The sequence below is a fragment of the Marmota monax genome, unplaced genomic scaffold (genome assembly GCF_021218885.2).
Source record: "Marmota monax isolate L192 unplaced genomic scaffold, Marmota_monax_Labrador192_F-V1.1 WCK01_AAM20220418_F8-fsc00238, whole genome shotgun sequence".
NCBI classification, from domain to species: domain Eukaryota; kingdom Metazoa; phylum Chordata; class Mammalia; order Rodentia; family Sciuridae; genus Marmota; species Marmota monax.
This window is the reverse complement of record NW_026693175.1, coordinates 52,832-71,236: the sequence shown is the minus strand read 5'-3', so window position 1 is coordinate 71,236 and position 18,405 is coordinate 52,832. Positions and strand designations below refer to the sequence as shown.

General features: G+C 44.1%; 1 protein-coding gene and 1 gene segment (V, D, J or C); one reads left to right on the top strand and one right to left on the bottom strand.

The window, feature by feature from the left end:
* Positions 1–7,301, top strand: part of Rpia (ribose 5-phosphate isomerase A) — a 76,858-nt gene extending 69,557 nt beyond the window's left edge. For 2 of the 3 annotated variants that reach the window (XR_009227935.1, XR_009227936.1), the window contains exon 12: positions 1,275–7,301. The gene's annotated coding sequence lies outside the window, so the exon portion shown is untranslated. Of the gene's footprint in view, positions 1–875 lie in introns of all 3 variants that reach the window. The other variant, XR_009227937.1, reaches the window with a different exon arrangement.
* LOC124100406 (immunoglobulin kappa variable 2D-29-like) overlaps positions 1–18,405 on the bottom strand; it is a 70,722-nt gene that overhangs the window by 9,526 nt on the left and 42,791 nt on the right.

The following is an 18,405-nucleotide window of genomic DNA, read 5'->3' as shown; positions in this document are numbered from 1 at the left end:
GGAGATACCTGGGGAAAAATGATGTCTCCTCACCACTGAAAACAAGGTCATTAAACATGCCCTAGCGATATGGACATAGACACCGTGGGAAACTGGCGCAGGGGCTAATCATACTATCTCAGCCATCGGAAGACTGATACTAACGTGGCCAAGGGAAATCAGGCCACCGATAGGTGGTACCCTGATACCTCAGCTTAGGGTAGACCAATACAAACCTGTCTATACTGAGGAGGATGAAAAATGGCCTGGTAATGGGGTAGCAGCGCCACCAGGTGGAGACAGAGTTCTCATGGCTCATCCTGCCGCCCGCAGCCCAGGTCTGATCCTTGATAAAACACACATGTGAACACTTTATTACGGGCATTGGAGATGCCCCGTGAAGTTCTTCAAGCCCCACTCACAAGGGCCATGCCCCCAGCGGACTATTCAGGGGGTGCTCAGGTCTGTGTCTTATGTACCCAAAACAATCTGAGGACTGAAAGGAGCCCATGGGACCCAAAATGTAGGAATTATAGCCTTTTCACAATTGGCAAAGGATTTTTACTGAATGCCCTCCTCCCCTCCCCCCCCAAAATCCCTTAGATATTTGCTTTACTAATAACACCTTTTTAGGATAAATTGAGAGCAATAAGCTTCAGCAATAACCAAAGCCCTATTAAGGGAGCAATTCCAAGATGATGCAGAGTGAGGACCAACCATCTTTATGGCAAAAGGGGCCCCAGAAGTGAGCAAAGCACTGGATGTCAGTGGGAGCTACACACACCCGAGACCCTAATCTATAGGGGAAATGAAGAGATGAATCAGACGTTCAAGGAAAGGGTGGCTAAGTGGTGCCTAGGGAGAGGGCATTGCCAACTGCTGTCTCCTGCACATAGGTGGCCGTCAGAAGCAGGCCTCCGTTGAGCTCCGAGAAAGCAGCACATGGGAATCCCTTCCTGAGACGTGAGGGGCGAGCAGAAGACCCTGGTTTAAACTGGTCAGATCTTAACTCTGTCCCCCAGTGTGCTTCTCCAGTTCCCACCCAAGCTCGAGTCACCTGCCATTCCTTCTGGTAAAATCCAAGGAAAACAGGGAAAACCTTCCACTCCAGCTCCTTCATTGCCCAATTTCAGTAGGAAGCAGTTGGGAGACGGTACCACCCATTTTCCTGTAGAAACAGTACAAATGGCCAGTAAGGGAATGCTGTGAGCACACACCTAGCTGCTGGACCACAGTGCCTTATAAAACTGACACTGTTTCTTTTTCTTCTTCTCCCTTGTTTCCCTCCCTAACAGCCAGGAATGAGAATAAAATTGTTCCTGTCCCAGGCTAAGCTGTCCTGTTCTTCTCTGCCTGGAAGTGTCACTGCCCCTGAGAATAAGAAAACTCCAGACCTGGGAACTTGAGCATCACTTGTTCTCTAAAGGACACCTGAGGGACACTAATTGTTTCTATCTCCTGATACGATCTGGACCCCAATCCTGGCTTTCCTCTTTTAAAAGCCCTGTGTTCCCCATGGCAGAATCACAGTCACCTGTGCCCCCCCCCCCGCTTATTTTACTTTTATTAGTGCATTATAATTGTTCATAATAGTTGGGCTCATTTTGACAAAATAATACATGCATGGAATTTAACTTACTTCATTTCAGTCCCTGTTTTCCCCTTTTCCTTCCTTTCCCTCCTTATTTCCCTTCCTCTGCTCCACCGATCTTCCTTTCACTCATTTATTTACTTATTTTTGACTGGTGCTTTTCCACATAAACATACAGGTGGGATTCACTGTGGCACATTTATATGTGCACATACTGTGATTTTGTTACATTGACTCTGCTTTTCCTCCCCTCCCCTGTCCCTCCTCCCTCCCTCTTGATGTCCTTTTTCTATTTCACTGGTATTCCTTATATATATATATTTGTCAAATCAACCCAAACATGTCTTATTCTACCCACCACATATGCAATTATATTTTTATTTGATTATATAGTGCTGTTTGTCTCAAAGGTGGAGTGATTTTTCCCTATGTCTTTATGATATCTGATTCCCCTTATTTTGCTGTGACTTCTACATATGAGAGAAAACATGTGACCCTTGACTCTTTGAGTCTGGCTCATTTCAATTGGCATGATCTTCTCCCCTTCCATCCAGTTACCAGCAAATGGCATAATTTCGTTCTTCTTTATGGTTGAGTAAAACTCCATTGTGTATGTACACCACATTTGCTTAATCCATTCATCTATTGAAGAGCACCTAGCTTGGTTCCATAACTTGACTCTTGTGAATTGCACTGCTCTATACATAGAATTGCCTCCATCACCATAATCTGCTGAATTTAATTCTTTTGGATAAATATCAAGGAGCAGGAGAGCTGTATTATATGGTGGATCCATCCCTAGATTTTTTGAGAAATTTTCATGCTGTTTTCCAGAGTGGTTGCACTAATTTACAGTCCCTCCAACAATGCTCGAGTGTACCGTTCCCCACTCATCCTTGTCAGCATTTATTAATTCATTATTATTTGCATTCTTGATAACTGTCATTCTAATAGGAGTGAGATACAACCTTAGCCTAGTTTTGATTTTATTTCCCTGATTGCTACGAATGTTGAACATTTTCATATATTTGTTGATCATTTGTGTTTCTTCTTTTGAGAAAAGGCTGTTCAGTTCTTTTGCTCATTTATTGATTAGTTTTTTTTTTTAATTTTTAAGTTTTTGTGTGTGTCTCAAGCTTTTTGAGTGCTTTACGTATTCTACACGTTGATCCCTTGTCAGAGCAGCAGCTGGCAGGATTTTCTCCCATTCTGTCGGCTCTCTCTCCATGCTCTTAATCACAGCCTTTGCTGTACAGGAGCTTTTCAATTTGATGGTATCCCATTTATTGATTCTTGATTTTATTTCTTGAACTTTAGGGATCTGGTTGAGGAAGTTGGTGCCTGCGCCAATACTATGGAGTGATGACTCTGTTTTCTTCTCCATCTTGCGGGTTTATGGCCTCATTTCTAGGTCTTTGGTCCATTTCGATTTTACCTTATGCAGAGTGAGAGACATATAGATATCCAGTATTTCTGGCATCCAGTATTTCCTCCCATGTATTTTTGGCTCTTTGTCAGTTATCAGATAGCTGTAAGTATGTGGGTTTGTCTCTGGTCTTTGACATGAGGTATTGTGGTGCCTCCCAAGTTTCTCTTCTTGCTCAGTATTGCTTTGGCTATTCTAGGTTTCTTATTCTTCCAAATGAATGTTAAGTTCTGTGAAGAATGTCATGGGCATTTTTATGGGGATTGCATTGAATCTGTATATTGCTTTTGGTAGTGTGGCCGTTTTTACAATGTTAATTATGACTATCCCAGAACATGGGAGGTCTTTCCATCTTCTAAGGCTCTCTTCAATTTTTTTTTCATTCTGTGTTCTATAGTTTTCATTGTATAGATCTTTCACCTCCTTGGTTAGACTGTTCACAAGTATTTATTTTTTCAAGTTTTTGTGAATGGGATGGTTTTCCTGATTTCTTCCTCAGTGGCATCAGAGTTGGAGTATAGGAAAGCTATGGTTTTATTGGTGTTGATCTTGTACCCTACTACTTTGCTGAATTTTCACCCCATCAAAGTCAAACTAAGTCTGAATAATAAATGAGTGAAGAAGAGAAAAATTAAAATGAAAGAAAAGTTATATATATATATATATGTGTGTGTGTGTGTGTATATATACACACACACACACACATATTCTAACCTATCCACACAGTGAGAGCGCGTGCATGCGCGCGCGCACACACACACACACACATCTGTGTGCACAATTATACGATATATACAATCATGAGGAATGGAAAACTGTAAAAAAATATAATTAAAAAACATAAGAAATAAAAAAAATAAAAAGTCATAATAAGAAAGAAATGCAAAAGGAGAATTGGGAAAGTCCTCAATGAGGAACACAGGGCTTATTTCCATGGAGGTGATCAGAACTGTTGGCGAGGGTGGAGTTTCATTCTCTATATTGAGTTTGGGGCCCTGTAACCCTTGGTCGAGGGCTGGGGTTGCCAAGTCCAGCACCTTTGGTGCCTCACTGTTGTGGCCAGGAGCCAGTGCTGGTGGTAGTAGCTTTCCATCTCCCAAGTCAGGATAGGGAGGCTGGCGGCTGGGTGCCATGGCACACACCTGCTGGGCGGTGCCTGATTTGGTGGGTGCTCTCTGGGGGGCTAGTGCAGAAGCCTACTGAAGTTCCAATGCTGAGGTTGATTTGGCTGATGCTGGGACGGTTTGGTGGGTGAGATTTGACCCACACCCTCTGTTGCTAGGGAGGGGGCCAATCTGTGCTGGAAGATTAGGTGTCAGGGGCCTCCTACAGCTGGCACTTCTAGGGTGAGGAGTCTAGACCTCAACAGGCTTCACATGGTCCTCTCCATCCTGTTCCCCAGGGCCAGACCTGGAGTGCAGACACAGTTGGTTGTCTGACTGGTCACTCTTGCCTTCCAAGATGCTCAAGTGGGACACCAGCACCAAAAGGCACTCTGTCCTCATGTCCCCAGCCTGTATCACCTAGGTGCCCTCCACCTGCTCTTTTTTCAGGCACACTGGTCCTGGCACACTCTGGGCCCCACAACAGGTGACTGCTGCTGATCAGGCTGGCTACTTCCTGCATGAGTTCCCAGCCTCCAACCTCTGCTTGCTCTGTTGTCCAGCCCCTCAAAAGTGGTTCCCACCACCAGGGCTCTGAATCCAGCCAAGCTCTCTGTCCCTCGGCCAGACGGTATTCATTGCTTTTCACGCAACAGCTTCCACCACCATCTCTGGGTCCCTCTCTGTTCCACAGTTTCCTCCAAGCCAGGCTTTATTATTTATTTATTTTGTAGCAGGGATTGAACCAGGGGCCCTCAACCACTGAATGATATCCCCAGCCCTTTTTTAATATTTTTGAGACAAGTTCTCTCTAAGTTGCTTAGGGCCTCGATAAGTTGCTGAGGTTGGCCTTGAACTTGTGAGCCTCGTGCCTCAGCATCCCGAGCCTCTGGGATTACAGGTGTGTGCCACCACACCTGGCTCCAAGTGAGTTTTATTCACCTGCTTCCCCCTCTCTCTGCCTGTCTCCTCTCCCCTCAGCAGTGGGCTGGTGGCACTGATGCCATTATTTCTAATATTATGATCAGAGTTTCAGACTTTGTGTCTCCATGATTATTTTGCTTTCCAGTTGACTCCAATGATTTCTCATAGTTACCACCTTGCCTAGGAGCAGTTTGCCGGCTTTTTAAATCATGAGCCGAGGAACTGGTGCAGAGTATGCCTGTCCTCAAACCTGCCATCTGCCCAACCTGCGTTTCTCCTTTGCTAGCAAATTATTAAGACCTCTTGCTTCTTCTCCAAACCTGTCCTAGCTATGGGAGTGGCACTGGGCACAAGGCCAAGCTTTGGGGATCACAGCAATGCTTGCAGCAGAATATTTAATTATTAAGAAACTGATGCTGGGACTGGGATTGTGGCTTGGTGGTAGAGCACACACCTAGCACGTGCAAGGCCCTGGGTTCAATCCTCAGCACCATAAATACATAAATAAATAAAGGTTAAAAAAAGAAAAAAAGAAAAATGACGCTGCATGAAGAAATAGCAGCTCGGGGTCACCCAATGCCACCTGTTGCTCCCCAGGAGGATCCTGTCCACCAGGTGGCCCAGGCAGAGCTGCTGTTTCCAGACTCTGCCCTCTAGTGGCCAGGGGCTGGGTTCCTGGGAAGGGAGTTCTGCTTTCTGATCAGGCACAAAATGGGTGCTTAATACATATAAGGTGCTGTCAGCTTTTGCTGTGATTAGAGAGAAATACCAGCTTGTAGAAACCCCTGACTGCTCTGATGACCTCACTGGTTAACCTCACTTAAAAGTGTGCCCATGGGCAGTGACCTTCCCCCTAAAGGCCAGGCTAGTTCCTGGTCTTCTGTAGCTGCCCACTCCTCCCACAGTGAACATTATGCAGAAAGCAAGAGGCTCTGAGAGGTGGGGACACAGGGAACCATGCAGGGGTGAAGGTTTCTTTATGCTCTGTGTATCCCAGACTGGATGCTGGAGGAGCTGGTGTCCCAGAAATACCTTGGGCACAGGCAAAAAGCCCAATGCTGGTGGCTTGCTCTGCCCAGAGGACACAGACAGGCAGCCTGGGAAGCTGGAAAGCTTTTAGATGGGGACTGTGTCAGTCAAACCTCATGGATGCCCATGCTGGGGAGCCCAGGCTGTGATCAAGAGCTGACCCCTCTGTGGGCTGGCAGAGGGGTGATGAGTGGTAGCCAGGGCTTTGTCCTCCCTGGGCTGTAAGGAGGCTTCTGTCCTGTCCCTGTGCCCTGCAGACTCGAGGACAATGTCAGTGGCCTCGACTTTCACCACCTGACACAGGGTGCCCCCTTTTGCAGGGTTGATGATACAGGAGGCCTGGAGGGAGGTTCAGGGCCCTGCTCACTGGCCAGGGGGCCATTCTACCTTGGTGCCAGTGGAAGCCCCACAGGAAGTAGCAATGTACTCCTGACTTTTCCATGAGGAATGGCCAGCAGAGGCCTCATAGGGACCTGATGGTCACCTCTGCCCCACCCCAAAGAGGAGCCTCCCATCTCCAGGAGGCCATGCTCTGCACCTGGACTCCTGTCCCTACCTGGTGGTGACAGGACGGCATCCTGACTTCTTCCAGAGCCTAGTAAGAGGAAGCACACTGACATAGGTTTTAATAAGCCCAGGGTCTCAAGAGACTCCAAGTGTCCAGATTTCAACTGAGAATCTCTCATCACACCAAGAACTAGGAAAACGTCAACTTTAATGAGGCAATTAACAGATGAGGTACTGATGTGACAGATGTCAGAATTCCCTGATGAGGCTCTACAAGTCATGTTGGAAGAACATCTAGAATTCACCAGAACCATCAGCCACTAAGACTGTGAACCAACATTCCTGGAGCATTCCAGCCACCAACAGCAAAATATACCTATGGGACTGTTATGGTTTGGATGTGAGGTGTTCCCAAAAGCTCACGTAGACAACTGAGGAAGGTTCAGAGGAGAAATGATTGGTTGTGAGAGTCTTAACCCTGATAGGGTTAACTGAGTGTCACTGAAGTGGTGGGTGTGGCTGGAGGAGCTGGGAATCAGGGGTGTGGCTGCAGGGTCTGTATTTTATATCTGGAAAGCCAGTCTCTCTCTGCTTTCTGATCACGATGTAAGCTGCTTCCCTCTGCCACACTCTCCTGCTGTGATGTTGAGCCTCACCTCAAGCCCCAAGGAATGGAACTGGCCTTCTATGGACTAAGATGTCTGAAACCGTGAGCCCTCAAATAAACTTTTCTTCCCTACGATTGCTCTGGTCCAATCTTTTTATCACAGCAGCAAGAAAGCTGACTAAACGGGGACATACTCCAAGTTATGTTCAATGGATCCAGATCACACAGAATGTGTTCTGTGACCTCCTGGAGTCAAACTAGAAGTCAAACACAGTGGGAGCCACTGTGAGTGACCGAACACCTCACAGTCCTGAAGCAGGAGATTCTGACCAATCTCTACATTTTGTGGTGACTTGGGCGTTGTCCCAGCTCATATAGAGAGGCAGGTCTTCAGGTGTAGGTATTACCCATGAGAGTCAGTTATAGTCACGTGTCCCTTATAACCCTGCCCCTTCTGGCCTTTTTTGGATAGAACGTTCTAAGAACAAGAGTCCCCCCAATAAAAGCCCACTTCCAAATGCACTTGCACTCTCTCCCCAGCCTCTCATGACTTTCTCTTGCTCTCCCTTGTGGGGAGCCTGAGGCCGAGAGCAGAGAAGCCCTCCTGAAGTTTGTGTAAAGGCAAATTGTGTCTGTGTTTTATTTGGTGTCCCTGCACATTCACACAAGTTATTTTAAGTTCAGCTGCCTGTGCAGGTGCCTCCCTGCAGAAGGAGGCACCATGTGTCAGGTGGTGGAGGTCCAGGCCACTGACACAGTCCCCAGGCCTGCAGGGCACAGGGACAGGACAGAGGCATCCTTAGAGGTGGCACCCGGAATCAGGGACCGCTCAGGGTGAATTTCCAGGTAGACTGAGTGAGCGCACTTTAGAAATTTTGTGAGCCATGTCTTTTTGGGTTACACAGGAAGTAGGCAGTTTGAGAGCCAGGGATGTTAAAGAACTATCATGGGCAGTTCCATGTCTTCAGATAAAGAAATGTACTTAATAATCCGGGAGACTCTATTCAACCAGAGAGGAAAACAAGTCAGGAGGCCCCAGCTGGCTCAATTCATGAAAACAGTTAATGACATGCTGGTGGTTTTGTGAGGAACAGTCACCAGATTTGCGTACTTGGGAGAGGCTAGATAGAAAATTGTATAAAAGCTGCCTCTCTTCCAAGCTGTCGAAGAGTACAATAGAGAGTGTTCAGAAGCTCTGGACTGCTTTAGAAATGTGTCTTTTTGAAGATCGAGAGGAGGACCAGTGGTCTCCAGAAGACCTGTTAAAGGGGCAGCGTCAGAGAGCCATTAGGAGTTTGGAGCAGGACAAGCAGCCTGAGGCTGCTCCCAGGTGGTTTTCTCCATCTGTAGTGGGATGGAGGCAGAGTCGATTTTAGCTCAGTCTGAAGCTCACAAACCGCAGACAGACAGCCTCAGGGCAAGACCTAAGACCACAAGTTCAGTCACAGCTGAACCAGACAGAACCAGTGATTTAGGGGAGCACCAAGTTCCAGAGAGGAAACCAGCCCTGATCAGGTTTCTTGGAGGCAGATTCAGGATGGAGGGGAAGAAAATGGACAGGAAGATACTGATGAAGCTGGGCTTCAGTGTGAGGAGACTTGTTATGCCAGAGTCGTGGGACCCCAGTAGACCTCCAGGAGCCAAATCCGATGCAATCACACAAGAATCTTTATTGCAAGCTCTAACCAGGACTCACAACCATTCCTGATGCAGCGGTCCCAGGGAGTGAGTCCCAGTCCTTTGTTCAGTGAGATTTTATAGGTTTTGGGGAGATACTCTGTGCGTTACAACATCACACAGCAAATCATTCCATACCGCAGGAAAATCAAACAACAACTCTTAACATTGATTAGCACATTCAATTGCGGGAACAAGTTGGGTAGGGGTGATTGGTTAGTACAACAGGGGGATTCATTTGAACTGATTGGTTTAGGCCACGAGGGGTGTATGTGCTAAACTACATAGTTTCTGAAAGAAAAGTGACCACAACACTCGGAGCAACCAAAAGATCTTTATTGCAGCAATGCAACAAAGAGAAAGGAAAGAAGGAGAGAGAGAGAGAGGAGAGGGGGGGAGAGAGAGAGAGAGAGAGAGAGAGAGAGAGAAAGGGAAGAGGAGAGATGAAGAGGGAGAGAGCAAGAGCAAGAGAGAGACAGAGAGCGCACGCAAGAAAGACAAAGAGAGCAAGAGAGAGAGAGAGGGGGGGGGGACTGGCAGGAGGGAGTTTTTATAGCCCAAATCTAATGGGGCCTCTGGGTCTGCAAGCTGCCTTGTTGGCCCAAGGCGGGGGTTAAGTGTTCAGCCTTGAGCAGGGTTGAATGTTCAGACTTGAGGCAAACAGGTGATAAAGGACCAGTTAGAGGGGGGTTTGAGTGTGTGGGCTATCTTGTAGCCAACATCTGTTCAGCCTGCCCTACAGACAACACAGTTCATCCTGCTCTGCACCCAACAGTTTCCTAACATGTTATCAACCACTATAAACTACTTGGGGGTCATCTGGCATCCCAGGTATTTTCCCTGTCTCATGCTGATTGGAGTTTGCTAGGGGGATTGTATGGATCCTCACCTAGCCTGTCTGAGTCAGGGAGACCTGGCACCACAGACCTCTCCTGTTATTTACAGACAAACAACTCAGCAGGGTGGGTATGTGCTTAGGAGTGCTCTGTGAGTTTTTCCAAGGACAAGGGTCACGCCCCCTTTCTTGGACAGGCTTTGCTCTGAGGTAGAGGCTGGTTTCTCAAAAATGGAGTCACATTAGTTTCTCAGACTCAGTCAGAGGGTAAGGAAGACCTGGAGGAGGGATTTGGTAGGTTACATCTGGCTGGCCTGTGCCCACCATTCAGATCCAGCCCCTCTCCTCCAGGAGAACGAGGTTCAGTGACTACTCTGAGCTGGTGGTAGCCATGAGTATACCTTCCAGTGTGGCCTTAGGATAATGCAGGAAGCAGGGGAGGGGGAGAACATTACAGGCTTTCAGCCTTTTCCAGTCTTTGAGCAGATTAACAAGCAAAATCAGCATGTCTGTGTACATGCTGTAGTTCCTTTTAAGACTCTAAAGGAACTCAAAAGTGCTTGCTGTACTTACAGTCCAAATTCAGCCTTTGTTTAAAGCTTGATTCGTTATGCAAGGAGCCTTTACCACCCTGTGACTGGATCTCTATAGCCAAGGCTTGTCTATCAGGGGGTGATTATCTCCTTTGACGATTTCACTGGACTGATTATTGCACCCAACAGGCTGAGAGAAACCGGAGGCAAGGCTTTGAGGCCCCTTTGGAGATGTTAACGGGAACTGGGGATTTTAGGGACCTGGAGAGACAATTGAATCACAATCTGGCGATATATGATCAAATAACTGCAGGTGCCAAAATGGCACCTGGGTCCATCAACTTTAGATTTTAGTCAGGTTAAACAGGAATCAGAGGGGTCATTTTCTGATTATGTGGCACATCTATATCAGGGAGCAAACAGATCAATCAGAGACTCGAATGCCTCTGAATTCCTAGTCAAGCAGTTAGCATTTGAGAACAATAATAAAATTTGTCAGGAAATCCTCTGACCCCATTGGAAGAAGGGGACGATCTCTGAGTTCATCTGTCTTTGTGCAGGTGTTGGTCCTACACAATTACAGAGTTTTACACTGGCTGTGGTTCTAAAACAGGTACTTCAGCCTCAGTCTTGGAGATGCCATTCTCATGGGTGATGTTTCAACTGTGGTGGAACTGGACACATGGCTTGGGACAGCGGGTCATCACGCAATAAGGCAGAGGCCTCTCCCGGTTCATGTAGATGAGCTACTGGAGAGATGACTGCAGGCATGGGAAGATTTGGACAGATATGGCGGTGGCAGCAATGGCCGGATGCCAATTCTGACCTCACTTCTGTCTTATTTGGGGTCGGGAAACCAGAGGCAAGGGCCTGGTCTAGGGCCCCAAACAATAGGGGCTCTGTAGTATGTGCCGGGGAAGAGGAGTCACATACTCTGATGTCATCAGGGCCGGCCATGTCAGCTATTACCACTATACCAGCTAGCTCTACAGAGTCCGTGCTCTTACAATCAGCCCTGGCAGTAACTTTAGTGCCTGAAGTGGGGCCGCAATGAGTTCCTACCCCAAATACCATAGGTCTAATTTGGAGATGAAACAATTTTTAAAAGGGAATTCAGGTACTGCCAGGAGTGATTGATTCAAATTTTAGAGATGAGACTGAGATCACTGTGCAATCAGGCCATGGCACTTAGCTCTCCACAAGAGATGTGCCAGAGCAGCTAATACTCCTGCCTTGCAGCTCTGTTGAGAGCACAGATAAGACCTCAACTTCCGGGTTCTCAGACTGAGTGCACCGGGCTCAATTCAATTAGTTCAGCAGGAGCGCCCTCTACTGGATCTTAAAATCAATCACAAAAAATTGGGGGGTATCGTAGATACTGGAGCTGATGTCTGTTCCATCAGGTAGATTTTGGTTCAAAAGCTGGCTTTTACATATTGTGCCTGCCAACTTGGAAGGCATAGGTCAGATCCCTCAACCTGCACAAAGGGCTCAGTATCTTCACTGGGAAGATAAAGATGGTAATTCTGGAATTTTCAAGCCTTATGTTTTAGACACTTTACCAGTAAATTTGTGGGGCCATGATATTCTGAGCAACTTAGGTTTATTATTAGTAACTCCAAATTCTATCATGTCATTTGAGGGAGATCAAAAATTTATTCCTAGAGAAATTGAGAAAAAATTTACAAGAAGATACCTACCTATAACCCAACCTCCCCAACAGAGATTAATTAATGCACCCAGCAGAAATTTTTGGTAGGGGGCCCTGACCTTATCCCCGACCCAGAGAACAGCAGAAAAAATTAATTGGCTCACTGAAGAGCCAATCTGGGTTAGTCAATGGCCCCTAACAGGGGAAAAACTTAAAATAGCTCACATGTTAGCTGAGGAACAACTTCAGGCTGGCCACTTAGAACCTTGGAACATGTGGAACACACCCATCTTTGTAATTAAGAAAAATCTGGCAACTGGAGATTATTACAAGATATTTGGGCTATTAATTGTGTTATAGAGCCCATGGAAGCCTGACAATCAATACTGACTTCTTCTACAACTATTCCTTTAGATTATCATTTGATAGTAGGAGATTTAAAAGATTCTTTCTTTTCTATACCTTTGCACCGAGATGACTATAAAAGGTTTACCTTTAGTGTCCTAGCAATAAATTTTAAAGAACCAGTTAAATGATATTTCTGGAAAGTGTTGCCTCAGGGAATGCGTAACAGTCCTACCCTTTGTCAAAATTTTGTGACACAGGCCATCATGCCTGTGAGGGGGAAATTCCCTGATGCATATATTATTCATTTTGTGGATGACATACTTTTAGCTCATGCTAACCCATATGTACTTTAAAAACTTTTTGCCCAATTAGAGACTTCACTCACAACAATGAGTTTGTACATTGCATCTCAAAAGGTGCAAAAGACATCTCCTTTTCAATATCTAGGTCACGTAATTGAAGGACATATAATCTGTCCTCAAAACTTACAAATAAAAGTCAAGGAGCTGCACATCCTTAATGATTTTCAAAAACTATTAGGAGATATTAAATGGCTGAGGCCATCTTTAAAGCTAGCTACTTCAGATTTAAGTCCTTTATTCCAGATATTACAGGGAGATCCCTCTCCAACTTCTTCTTGTCAGCTCACAGCAGAAGCAAGAACCGCTTTGAGGAAAGTTGAAATTGCTATTAAAAATGCTCGACTTACTAGAATCAATCAACAAGAGCCTATATATTTACCGATATTTCCAACAGCTTAAACTCCTACAGGGGCGATATGGCAAGCATTGGGAGTTACAGAGTGAATTTATTTAGCCCACTCTCCTCAAAAGTCATTAACTCCTTTTCATAATTTTGTTGCTCAATTAGTTTTCAAAGGCAGAACAAGAGTTGGATCAGAACCTAATATTATGATTGTTCCATTTTCTGCTCAACAGAATGATTGGCTTTTTCAAACTTTTGATACTTGGCAAATAGCTTTTGCTAATTTTTCTGGTCAGATAGAAAGTCATTATCCTGGGGCTGGAGATATGGCTCAGGTGGTAGCACACTTGCCTGGCATGCGTGCGGCCCGGGTTCAATCCTCAGCACCACATACAAACAAAGATGTTGTGTCCCCACTGAAAACTAAAAGATAAATATTAAAAAAATTCTCTCTCTCTCTCTTAAAAAAAAAAAGAAAGTCATTATCCTCATGATAAAATTATTCAGTTTGCATTAGTAACTCCATTAATTTTTCCAAGGACTGTATGCGCACAACCAATAGATGGCACACTAATGGTACTCACTGTTGGCTCAAGCTCAGGTAAAGCAGGTTTTTATAGTCATGCTCATACAGAGGTGATACAAACCTCATATGCTTCTGCCTAACAAGCAGAACTACAAGCTCTCATTTGTGCTTTAAGTCGTTTTGCAAATGAGTCCATCAATATTTATTCTGATAGCTTATATGCAGTTGGAGTTACAAAAGAATATTGAAACTTTAATTATTGGGTATACATTATCACAAGAGTTGTTCATTTGTTTCATACCCTACAAAGGACTGTGCAAATGCAAAAGCACCCATGTTTTATAGGCCACATATGGGCCCACACTAATCTTCCAGGGCCTTTAACATCAGGTAATGATAAGGTTGATATATTGGTTATTGTTTGTCAGCAAATGTCTTTGTATGACTGTGCACAAGCTTCACATTCTTTGCATCATCAAAATGCTTCTAGCTAAACATAAAAAATTTAATATTACCATATAACAAGCTCATCAAATTATATGTCACTGGCCCCAGTGTTATACACACTCCATCTTTACCATCTGGGGTAAATCCCCATGGATTAAAACCAAATCAATTATGGCAAATGGATGTAACTCACTTTCCTCAATTTGGTAGACAATGTTATATACATGTAATTGTAGAAATATATTCTAGATTTATCTTTGCCATAGCCCATGCAAAAGAAAATACTCAACATGTTATTTCTCATCATTTAGTTGCTTTTGCAGTATTAGGATGTCCTTTACGATTAAAATTGATAATGCGCTGGCTTATGTTATCTCTTCTTTTCAACAATTTTGCCAAGAGTTTCATATTGACCATGAAACAGGTATTCCTTACAACCCTCAAGGTCAACCTATTGCAGAACAAGCTCATTTATCTATTAAGCTACAATTACAAAAACTGAAAGGGGGAGATAGGACTAGGGTCCCCCAAAATAACCTTAGTCATGCTCTGTTTGTTTTAAATTTTCTAAATTGTGACTCAGAAGGTTGCACTGCAGCTGAGCGACACATGTCTTCCACAGCAACAGGCCCTTTAGGCCAAGTTTGGTAGAAAGATCTGGAGACTGGCCAATGGAAATGACCAGATCCAGTGATTATGTGGGGTAGAGGTCATGCTTGTATTTTCTCAGAAGGTGCTTTCCGTTCTATTTGGATACTGGAAGGCACCATAAGGCATGGAGGACTTAGAACCAAGATTCAAAAAACTGAGGATTGACCCAGAGATACCAGATCTGGCTGCCTCCAACAGGAGGAACTCTCTAAGGAGGATAGGAAGGAAGAAGGCCCAGAGAGACGCAATGATGAAGCTACCCTCATGGGAGGAGCTGAAGAATCTGATGATGCAGGCTGAACAAATGATTCAACAACAAGGAAAAGTTAAATCTCTAAGGATGATGCTTGCTGCAAAATTTACTCTATTGAGCTGTAAGGTAAATGGGAATCAGGGAGAAACCTATTGGACATATTTCCCAGATCCCCCTCTAGTACACCCAGCAGTGTGGACTGGAGAATCCATCTCAGTATTTATTAATGACTATGTATTTACTAATCCCAGTATTTACTAATGACTCACTTATGTACGGGAGGATTTACAGACACCTCTATTACTCCCATCCGTGTGACTGATTTAATTATTCTGGCTATAGTGCCCAACCATGTTTGTGTTGGTCCCATGATAAACATGCTGGCTGTCTAAAAATGTCCTTTGGGGAAAAGGCAGCAGTTGGGGGACCAACTAATCATACTGTTCTTGGAGACTCAAAGCCTTATATCAGATCAGTTATTAAGACAGGACTTTCTCATAACAAATCAGTCATCTCAAATACCTCGTTGTCTTAACCATTCTGTGATAGAAATTTGTACCTTTTCTAAGTAGATGGATTGTATAAATACTTTTCAAGAACAGCATAAGGTATCTAGAAATAGTGGGTACATTTTGGACTGGTCTTCTAACAATTGCTCAAGGGTACTGCCATGACTCCTGGAGGATTTGTTTGTATCATCCTGATCTTCAGTGAAGGTGGCATTCAGAAAAATGTTTGGCACTTAATTGCTGCCTCAGAATTCTTACATTTTACTGACAAACCTTTACCGGACTTTGAAGGCAAAAACTGTAAGGAGGGTTCCTGTTATGGCCTATGGGCCTGTGTTTAATCTCCTGACATTTTAACTACTGGAAATGTGAAAGTTAAAATAAAGGATGATAGATACCTTGTAACATGTAATAAATGTAATTTAACAAACTGTATCACCAGATATAATAGAGGGAAAGGAACACTGACACTCATTAGCCTTTTTTTTTCTTATTGCCAGCAAATATTTTAGAGCTGTGGTTTGCTGATGCTGGTTTTCAAGTCTTATAACAAATACATGCCCAGCTAGTGAGACCTAAATGTGCCCTTGGGCTCTGTAATAGTGGGAGTTGTTGCTTTAGTTTCCTTTATGGCTTCAAGGGTCACAGCTTCAGTGGCCCTATCTCAAAATATTCAACATGCAGATTTTCTTAATAATTTGGCTCAGAAAACTTCCAAGGCTCTTCATAATCAAATAAATACTGATGAAAGGATTGAGGCTAAGCTAAATGCCTCAGAGGCTACTGTCATAAGTATTGGTAATGAACTTTCAGCTTTGAAATTCAAGGAAAGACTTAAATGTCATGCTAGCTATAAGTATGTGTGTGTTACTGCTGCCAAATACAATGCTTCCCAATGGGATTGGGAGGAGGTTAAAAACCATTTGGTGAGTATTTGGCAAAATAATAATAACAGCTTGGATCTTTTGGAACTCCATCATCATATTCAAGATATACAAAAAAGTAAGATTGATTTTTCAGATCCTACTTCTTTAGCTGATTAAATACTTAAATAATTGAATGGCTTTAACCTTGGAAACATTCTTAAACTCTCTGCATGGTATATACTTATATTTTTCTCTTTGCTACTAATTCTCTATTGTATTGTATGTAGGATATCATGTCTTCAGAACAAGAATTTGGGGACTTGAAATAATGACCCATCACCTGCTTTTTCAAAGAAAAATGGGGGAATATGTGGGAAGTTGCTCTGAATGACCACATGCCTCCCAGTCCTGAAGCAGGAGGCTCTGACCAATCATTACATTTCATGGTGACTTGGGTGTTGTCCCAGCTCAGATAGAGAGGCAGGTCTTCAGGTGTAGGTGTTACCCATGAGGGTCAAGTTACACTCACGTGTCCCTGGTAACCCTGCCCCTTCTGGCCTTTTTTGGATAGAACTTTCTAAAACAAGAGTCCCCCCAATAAAAGCTCACTTCTGAACTTGCTCCCTCTCTCTCCCCAGCCTCTCATGACTTTCTCTTGCTCTCTCTCTTGGGGAGCCTGAGGCTGAGAGTGGAGGAGCCATCCTGAAGCTTGTGTAAAGGCAAATTGTGTCTGTGTTTTATTTGGTGCCCCTGCAGATTCACACGATTGATCTTACATTCAGCTGCCCACGGAGGTCGGAGGATGCAGAGAATATTTGGAAAAATCCCAAACCCAGGCAACAGAATTCCTGCTTCCCAGCAGGTAGGGCAACTGGGCTCTTCTGCAGTCCCCTGTGCATTCCTGGAGAAACCCTGCTGTCCTAGAGGGAACTCTGCTCATTTCTCCTTTGTCTTCTTTCCACTTTTCCTGTCTGGAAGCAGGTGGAGGAGGCATCTTATCACAACTGGGATGGGAGTCACAAACAGGGGTGGAAGAGAGGAGGGAGAAGGAGCCAGGTCCAGGGCAGCTGCTCCAGCTCTGGACCACCCACCTTATTCCACGTTATGTGAGAAGAAAGCTCCCCCTTGCCCGATGAAGCTTCGTTCATTAGATCTGAGCTTTATGCAGCTGGATGAATGACTAGAGATACAACGGCCTAACATTTTCGCTCAGAGTTTCATATTGAGGTTTTTAAACAGGGTTGGTTATGACTCCTTTCTCCATTTTTGGTCTTTTTTATTTTACTTTTTAGGTACCAGGAATTGGACCCAGGGGCACTTAACCACTGAGCCATATCCCCAGCCCTTTTAGTATTTTAGAGACAAGGTCTCACAGAGTTGCTTTAGGTCTTCCTAAGTTGCCATTGGCTTTATAGGTGTGCACCACTGTACCTGGCCATTTTTGATGTTTAATTTGGCTTCAGTGATCCTAATCCTATGACATGGTTTGTTTCTGAATAATGGTAGTGTACTCTCTTTCACTATTTCCTGGTAATTTTTTTAAAAAATATATACTTGTTTTGGTAAAACTTAACCATATGTTTATTTGAACCCAGCCCTTGATTTAAGCAAACTTACTATGAAAACATCCTTTGGAGACATCAAGGAAGTTGTAATAAAAAATTGGATTTTATTAGCTATTAGGGGATTACTCTTAAATCTGTTTTGTGTCATAATGGCATGGTGGTTATTTTAAATGGTCCTCTAACTTAGTAATTCATTAATAATTGGCTTAAAATACCTTGTGTGTGTTGCAGGGAGAGGTTTCAGAGGGTAGCAGGAGAGGTAGGTGAAACAAATTGAGAAGTGTTGATTTGTGAAACTTGGATTTAATTTTAATATTTTTGGATGTTTATATGTTGAACATAGTCCTGTAAACACTAATAATTAGAAAAATTAAAAAGAAAGCATCTTAGAGGGAAATGGGGGGACAGGAATGGGAAAGACAGAAGGGTAAATCAGACATCACTTTCTTAAGTTCATATATGAATACACGACCAGTGAAACTCTGGTCAACCACAAGAAGGGGAAGTTATACTCCATGTATGTATGATGGGTAAAAATACGTTCTACTGTCATGTATAACTAAAAAGGGAGGAAAGAAAAAGAAACCATCTTATATTGCTTCCAAATGCCTCATCTACGCTCTGGGAAGACAGGGTGCAGTGACAAACTGTCGGCAGACGGCGGTGTTACACA